At 36.6% G+C, this 8896-nt stretch overlaps 1 long non-coding RNA gene across 1 annotated transcript; it reads right to left on the bottom strand.

Moving 5' to 3' along the window:
- Positions 1-410: 410 nt before the first annotated feature.
- LOC103773791 lies at positions 411-8558 on the bottom strand. The gene is made up of 3 exons (XR_608165.1): positions 8440-8558; positions 3638-3708; positions 411-619 (listed from the first exon to the last, which is right to left on the bottom strand). It is a non-coding gene; the product is annotated as an uncharacterized LOC103773791 (long non-coding RNA).
- Between the last annotated feature and the right edge of the window lie 338 nt (positions 8559-8896).

Here is an 8896-nt window from a genome sequence, read left to right on the forward strand (position 1 = left end):
CAATGTATAGTTAAACTGCTTAACAGGAAGCAAGCAAATGTGAAAAAGGCTGAATTACAACAGTGCCACCTACAGTAAAGGACGTTACAGGGTAAAAATAAATCAGTGTTCAGTCAGAAGATTAACAAAATCAGAACTCAAGAAGCAAAAACTGATTTCATTCAAAAAGTGAGATCTAATAATATCACTACGTGCATCACTACAGATTTTATAAACTTCAAAAATTAGTCACTGCCTAAAATGAAATCATCTCATACCAGAATAAATATGCCATCAATGTTGCTATTTACAAGCCTTCACTAAATACAAATCAAAAAGTAACATTTTTCTGAAGCTCTAACTCGTTTTGCTTTTTTGTAACATATAAAAAAAGCACAATAAGAACCATGTGACAGCAGACAAAGAAGAGCTGAAGACTTACCTTGCATTCTACCACGCTCTGATCCGATTCACATGTAACATAGATCTCATCAACAGCCCGTCTCAGATTGTCAAAAAGAAATGCCCAGTATCGAGCTCGCAGATCAACTTTGCGAGGCTGCCTTGTTTTTGTTGGGCTTTTGTCAAAGTTTTTATCTCCAGCTGCTGCTGCTGTTAATTTACAGTCTATGGTAGTGTTCTGAAAAAACAATATACAACAGAAAAGGAAAACAACAAACAGAAGTAGGATAAGAGGTTGGGTTTCCATGCAACACAGCATTTCAACGTATTCAAACATTTGTAAATTACAAATTTTTCACTGGAGAAAACTACATCACTGAACTGAATACTTTTTCAAAACACCCTTTCTTGTCTTAAATATAGTCAGCAGTTATGTAGAACCAGATTCTGTTTCATCAACATTTATAATTCAATGTTTGCATTGCACAACAGTACAAGATATGTTCTACTGCAGAGCACACTGGAAAGCCCCATTTTCTAACTACATACCCTGTATTACTTATTCTGACAAGTATATGCATCCAGAGATGAAAACAGCTAATAATTTTCATAATAATCAGAACAGCAATATTCCATCACAGTTGAATTCCATTACCAAGACGCTACAATATAACTTTATTGTTTTTAAACCCTCATTCTAATAACTGAGCATTAGTGTCAGTGAAATGCTAGGGCTACCCTTTTGGTTGCTATCTTATGGCTACACTGCAGAGGAGATGCCAACAAGCACTGATTTAGCTATAAAAGGAAGCTTTCCCACTACTTTGGAAGACTGCTTGTACCAAGACTTCCACTCACCATACTGTTAACATCGTATGCTCAGCTCAACCCAGTGTACGTGCTGTGCCAGTAAGTCAAGTTGCTCCTACTTACTACCAAGTCTGAAATTGTCCTCATGCTGTTTTAAGTTGTAAGTTAACAGCTTTAACTACAACAGATCTGGTTTGGGTTTTAGTGTTAATATTCAGCCTGACTGATCCAGCACTGCTTTGCTGCACAGATGCAGAAGACTGCCAAATATGTCAAATGTGATGGGAACAGAGCGAGAACATCCGACTGTCTTCACAGCTGCTGGCACAGGCAGGAATCACGACGTGCCTATTTGGAAGGACTGTTAAGCCACCTCAGTGTCCTGTACCTGTTGACCTTGGGTGTTCAGCTTAGTCACTCACACAGGCACAAGGCCTCCTTGACAGAGACAGACTGTCACTCATCTTCACATGGCATTCCAAAGCATTCTGAAGCATGCCCATTTGGCTGAAAATACCAGATCAGCCCTCAGCCCCGTGACCATGTCCTTATTAAACTTTAAATTCTCTCCCATAACAAAAACCAAATAAAAATCCTGCTACTGTGCCAAACTTGTATAAGATTCTGCATGCTATAGTAGCCATGCAGATAAGCAACTCCAGTAAACCCAAAATTATGACCAACTGTGTGTCATTTTGTGATGGAGTTATTAGCTACACGCTACAACACTCTGGGTTTTTTTGTTTGGTTAGGTTTTTCCATTAATGTGTTCATTTTAGTAGCACCTTTAATGGAGCTTTGATTAATGGGTCCACTGTGGCAGATGTCAGAAGATCAATTCTTACTAGAGTACACCTGTAGAGGTTACTACAAGACTCAATTGTAAAATCCCCACTTTTGGTGATTGAAAACAATCAAAAACAACATTGCAGAAGCCAACAGACAGAGTTTACAATTGGAATTTAGAATCATTAACTAGAAATACTGTAAATAGCAGAACAATTGAATGGGATCCAAGCCTTTTTGTCCCCTATGTAAAAAGCTGGGAAACATTACCTCTTTGTGTCAAAAATTAGTTTAATGGCAGGTAAGTTTAAACTGTCTATAAGAGAAGTCTCATAGAAAAGTCATTTTAGGGTACAGGCAACTTAAGGAAATCTGGACTGTCGCATAATTTTGGATGGACTTACAATGAAAATATTTTTAAGGAAGAGCTATAATAGTATTTTTATGACAAAATATGCAGAATAGAAACCCAAAGATGATCTTTGTGTTTTGTGGATTCCTCTTGAATTCCAACAAAATACGCCTAAGCTACAAAAAATTCCCTGCATCTTTAGGAAACATGTAAATGAACTCATATTTCTAATGCTGAAACTACAGAATGGAAAAGTAGGCAATAACCGCATGATTTTTCAATCACTTTAAGATTAGAAATGCTTTTCCTCTCTCGATTTCAGGGGCCTTATCTGATAAATCACACCATAAACACAGGTTCCCATTACAAGCGAACTGAACTCTGATGCTAAGATAGAATCTGCAAAGCTGTCTAGTAAATTCCAGAGCCTTGTTTCTTCAGCAGCCTCTCTCTCTGGGTTCCAGTCTGCTCACTTGTCCCAGTGCTCTGACTACCTGTACTGCACAGCATGAAACACAGCAAATTCTGCTTTCTCCTTAGGGAGCTAAACACTGCGCTGTCAAAACAGTTATGCTCTCACCTGCACTTCTGTTCAGGTTTGAGTTTTTCTGTAAGAAGGGGAAGAAGAGGAACCTGATTTACTACAATCATACTAACAACTCTGCTACCCCTACATATATCTCAAAACGCATCAAGTGTACTCCAGATGAACCCCAGCTTATGTATGCACAAGAGATGTTCAAAAAGGTTGCATTTTATGAACAACCAAGGAACAGAAATTTCAGAAGGGTTTCATATGTCAAAATATTTTATATTTTTTCTTCTATGACATTAATACACACCTCCTAAAGAACTGCTTGAAGAAAAGCTGCTCATTAGATGAGGTCTTGCATATAAACATTTAAAGCAGAACTTATACTGGCTAATTTACAGCTCCTTTACAATACAGTTTATAATGACACAACCTTAACTAAAGAATCATAGATAGCCATATTGAAATAACACTGGTACCTTTTGCTGCCTGTATTTATAAAATGTGAACTTAGTAAAGCAATTAGATTTCTACTCATTCAGTTAATTTTGTTGATATAAGGGATCAGTTGTTTTGGAATGGGCATCATGCTCAATTCCCCCTGTTTGAAAAGTACATTTTTGAATGTATCTTTAAAAGATACATTTATTTGTATGCTCCAAAAACTACAGTATATGCAGTTTCATATATGTATTATTCTGACAACAATATATCAGTGATACCACAAAACATTTATGTCATAAATTTAATGTTAAAATAAAAAAATAAGCAGATACCTGTTTTGCAGTCTTGTGTGTTCCTTGAGTCACTCTCTTTGTTTTTCCACCAGCTTGCCATTTCGATTTTCCTGTGGGAAAAGCAACTGTTTTAATAAAAAATAACAATTTTAATTAGGTAGAGCATTCTAAAAGGCACATATCTCGTATTGCAATGTACTGACATAGGCACAATTTATGAGTTAAGAGGTTTGCAAAACTGTATATTCCAAACATATATTTCCCAGCTTAGAATGTGGATAATGCCAGAAGACACACAGAAAATGGAAAAAAAAAAAAAAGCAACTATGCTTCCAATATCAGTTTAAATTCCCACAGTCAGAAGGGATGACTTCAGGTCTCAGTGCTGTGATGGTGGCAATTGCTTAACTGATTAAGAGTTATCTTTGCACAGATAAATTTATGTTAGCCTAGACCTCACTGACAAGATCTGCATTTAATCTTTTGAGATTTGCTATGGCGTAATTTTTTTTAAAAATGTATTTTTAAAGTTTTATTCCTCCAACTTATTATGTAGCTTGCACAACATGAAATTAACAGCATCCACTTAACAAAAACTTAAGCAAGTTAAGACAAAATACTAACTATGGTAGGAGTACTCTCTAGCACAAATTCCACCAAAGTAGAAGTTTCAAGATTATTTAGCTGTATGCAGCCAAGCAAATAAATGCATTAGTGGAATTTTAAGAGTTCTCAGGCCAAGCTCCCTAAAAGGGTCCAGCTGTTCTACATCGCTCTACTTATGTAAAGCAGCTGTAAACCTGTCAAAATCAAGCAGCTGTGCAGCTGGTTTACATCACTGGCTATTCCAGAAAACAAGGCCTTTAATTTTGAAATAAATTAAAAATTATTTGCTTGATAATTCATTTTTAAAATGCTACATTAGCCAAAACAACAGGTACAAATTAATACATGGAATTCAGTTTATCAGTATTCAGGAAAAAAATCTGATTCAGCTACCATATGTCTAAAAACTTCCTATTCACTAACAAGCATAACTTGTTGAGCAGTAGTAATTTCTATTTTTCTAACTTTACAGTGCTAAGGATCTGAGAAAATTACTGCCTTCAAGTATGGATACAACCAAAATTCTCCATCTTTCTCCACCTCCAGGTTGAATTACAGCAATATTGCACAAAATCACTGTCATTGTCTCACTCAGAGTATTACAGCCCTGTATTCACCTACCAGCACTAGACTTTCACTTCAGTCAAATTTAAGGTTTGAGTCTTAGGAGCCTTAGAAGAATAACCTTCCCTTCATGTTATATTCTGCCAGCTACAATCAGATTGAAGTTTCTAGGGCTTGCACACAGTATTTCCAGTCATGATTCTTACAGCTTCCTTAGCTGGCCAAAGAGAGACAAGTTTCATGACTTTCACCACATATTGCAAAACCTGTTTATTCCATCAGGCTCCTGCTAAAGCTGTAGATTATACTTTGGGCTCCCCAAAGCATGCCAGCTACCTCTCAACCTGTAAAGTATGTTTTCTTACCCTGAAATGCTCAATCTAGAGATGAATTCTATATGGTGAAACCCCAGATGATTTTCAACAAATAGGAAATAAGAATGGAACAGTGACAAATACAACATTTTCCAATTCTGTGACATGTGTCTTGAAGTTCCAAAGGTGCCTTACCTTTTATTAACATTTAAACGCCAAGACTCTCGGATGTTTTCAGTGTTGTTAATGTCACAGCTTAGATTTTGCAACAAAACTACTGTGTAGTGCTTATCCTCAAACCCTCTATTAGAACAATCACAGCTTTCCAATGTGGGCAGGATTTAAGTGACTGTGATAGGAAACTGGTGGCCATAGGTTGGGAATGCAAATTTAATTCTGGAGACAGAATATCAGACTAGTGAATTTTTCACAGTTTCAAGACTTTCCTCCTAGGACACAAAGTCAACTGTACTGTTAATTAGTTTATCCGACAGAATCTGCTGCATACTATTGAATTCTGTGAAGGAGTATTTTAATTTCAATAGCTGAAATACTTTAACAGACAGTATCTCTTCTAGACCATTGTCACCAAGGTTTGGATTTTCTCATGTCATTCATGACAAGGGTGTATGCTGTTACAAAACATGTAACAGAAGTGCCACCTGCCATTTCAGAAATCTCTGTCCTTTTTAAGGAAATATTTCTTGTTAACCGGAACTATCTATTTCCATTAAGGAGTTAGAAGGTTTGATTGCAATGCTTTTTGTTATTAGTCTTTTATCCATGTCCTCTACATAAAATACACAAGTCTTTCAGAGGGAAAGCTAAATGATAAGGACACAAGCACACAATTTTTAAAGGAAACAGGAAAAGAAAGGATATAAACTGAAAAAAATAATTCAGAATTTTAATATATGACCCCTCTATAACACTATCACTAGTAATAACAAATGCCCATACCTTCACTGCTTCTGCAGGAGAAAAAAAATATCTCATGATTAATAACAGTAGCTTAAATAAAATGTTAAATTACCCTCCACTACTGCCAAAGCAATACCTCTGAACATTACAAGCAGAAGACACGGCCCAACAATAAAAATTCTGCTTCCTACAGAAGAGTTGCAGGACTGGCTCAAGCAACCTGAACCTTTGGCCCGATTTACACAAGCCCTGAATGAGTCAGAACTGTTCTAATTCATAATACTGCTGCATCATTCCTCAGGGGCAAAATGCATATCAAAAGAGGAGCATAAAATGAATCAGAGCTCGTCGACACCAACATATATACGCTCTGTACCAAGACAAGGGTCAAGAGAAAAAGGATCTGGCTCTGCAAGAATTTCACTAGGCACAAGTTCCTTCCCAGGGGAAATTTTCCATCAAGCAACTATCACCAGAACCATTGTACTGTGCGAAAAAGTCAGCCTGTGATTTAATGAAGAAATTCTAAAAAGAAACAAGCACCAGCAATAAAAAAATTAAAAATTACAGTGGTGCTAATACAACCAAAAGAAGAAAATTAATACAGCTACCGGATTTCAATTATTATACATAACTATTCAATGAAGGCTAAAAATTCACTTTTATATCGATTCCTTATGTTTTAACAGAAAATGTTAAAGCAAATGTTAACCTGCAACCCACATACACTCATTTTTAAGGAAAAAGTCTTACATGGAAGCTTCTAAAAGAACAGAACAATGAAGGTAGTATTAAAAAATAATAGACTCTTTAAACAGAAATTGAATCAACTCACACTAGCTCAAAAATACAAACAGAATACAAAGTAGCAAATAGATAAATGCATCTTCTGGAGACAATGTAAAGAAAGCTGACACAAGAACACAGAACTGGCCTACTTAAAAATCCATGGTCCTGATAAGAAACTGAGCAGCTGTTGCACATGATCCAAAGCTGGGAGGTATGCATTCTACTTGGTCAGATTATGCTCAAGTCTTTAACTACTTCCATTTTTACTTCCTACATGTAGCTAACAAAGATCTGCAGCACGTTTTTCTGCTGACCAGTTAGTGCTTACTCAAGCCACCATTATACAGAATGTACTAAGATAGCTGGCGCAACACCGATGGAAAAGGGTCAGAACCTGAAACCAAGGCTTGTAAATGTGGACACTTTTAATTATGTTTAGGGTGTTTAGCTGACAAATGTAAGTTAACTGTCATTCTGCTTGGCACTGTTCAGAGGTAGAGCTACACATTCCAAACTGGATGCAATTTCCTTAATGAAACCTATACAAATGGCCACACAAACATCTAATCCGGTTCTCAAGTAACTCGTGGTCTTCTGTGACTTTACTTTTGAGCTTTAAAAAGAAAAAAATTAAATCACCCAAGCCAGTTTAAATTTTGCATCAGTTTGCTTCAGACATAGGGTTAATTATCTGGCAACTTAGACATAGCTCTTGACAGCAGTATCTTTTCCACTGTCAGAATCAGAACAGCTGAGGTTGGAAGGAACATCTGGAGACCTTCTAGTCCAACATCCCTGCTAAGGCAGAGTCAGCTAGAGCAGGCTGCCCGGAACTATGTCCAGTCAGGTTCTGAGCACCTCCAGGGACATAGATCGCCCACAATTTCTCTAGGCAACTTGTTCCAGCCTTCATAGAGAAAGAAAATAAAAATAAAATCTACTTTTAGACACTCCTACCCAAGTCTCAAAAGCAGCAGTACTTAAATAGGGACATGTGATCTACAAAAATATTTGAAATTAAGTCCTCAAAAACAGCATTTTTGACATCTGGAACAGCTTGAGCAGTAAAATAGTTCAAGTCAATTTCTGGCTCCTTAGGTTATGATACCCCAAGATAATATTATAACAGCAACGAAACTGTTCTGAGGACTTGTGTTATGGAACTGTCCCACATATCCCCTTCCTTCAAGATTCTTTACAGATGTTTATCAAAGACTGAAGTGATACCAAAAGAAACTTCCAAACTTTTTTTTTTTTTTTTCTAGAGCACAGACAGCAATTTGTTGGATTGTTCTAACCCACTTCTACGATTCTGAATTCCCCAGTTACGAGGCATCGGTTTAAGATACGTTATAATATTACACAAATACCTTGATAATATCAGCAAAAGAGAACAGTCTTAGATGCTTCTTACAGACAAAATGAAAACAGTTCTTAATCTGGCACCATGGAGGTTTTATAAAGTGTTGTGTCAGCTGCAGGGTGCATTTTGGAAAAAAGCTTTACAATTATACTATCTACAATAAACACAACCACTGATTTTTTTATAGAGAAATCCTATGTAAGAAAACTGTTTCCAGGCAAGCAACTCTGGTGGACAAGGGGACAGAAGTGGAAAAAGCTGGTGAAAGACTGTTGAATACATACCCTCATCATCTTTGTTTTCCAGTGGAACGCTCCATGCAATTAGGTTCCTTGCTGTACGTCCCTCTTCTGCAACTATTTTCCTCACTTTGTCATGGCTGTTAGAGCGTTGGAAAGAAGCCTGAAAACAAGAAATACAGGGATGGAAAAAAAAAGACATGTATATACAAATTTTTGAGTTGCTATGTTCATTTCATCTAATACGTGGTTACACCATGCAATGCAAGGTGAATGGGTACTGAATTTTCCTCAAATATCCAAAACAGATGTACATACTCATTTTCACAGACATTTTTCTGCGTGGCGAGCAGATTGATTCATCAACATGTGAGTTACTAATAACAGTAAAATCAGTATAGGTATGTCTACACCATACATTTTTAACCTCCATTTAATTGATTGTCAATGCTGCTAGAGCATCACAGTAGACATCACAAATGTTGTAGTTACCTTGTGTTAA

The sequence above is a fragment of the Merops nubicus genome, unplaced genomic scaffold (genome assembly GCF_000691845.1).
Source record: "Merops nubicus isolate BGI_N331 unplaced genomic scaffold, ASM69184v1 Scaffold53925, whole genome shotgun sequence".
Classification (NCBI taxonomy): Eukaryota; Metazoa; Chordata; class Aves; order Coraciiformes; family Meropidae; genus Merops; species Merops nubicus.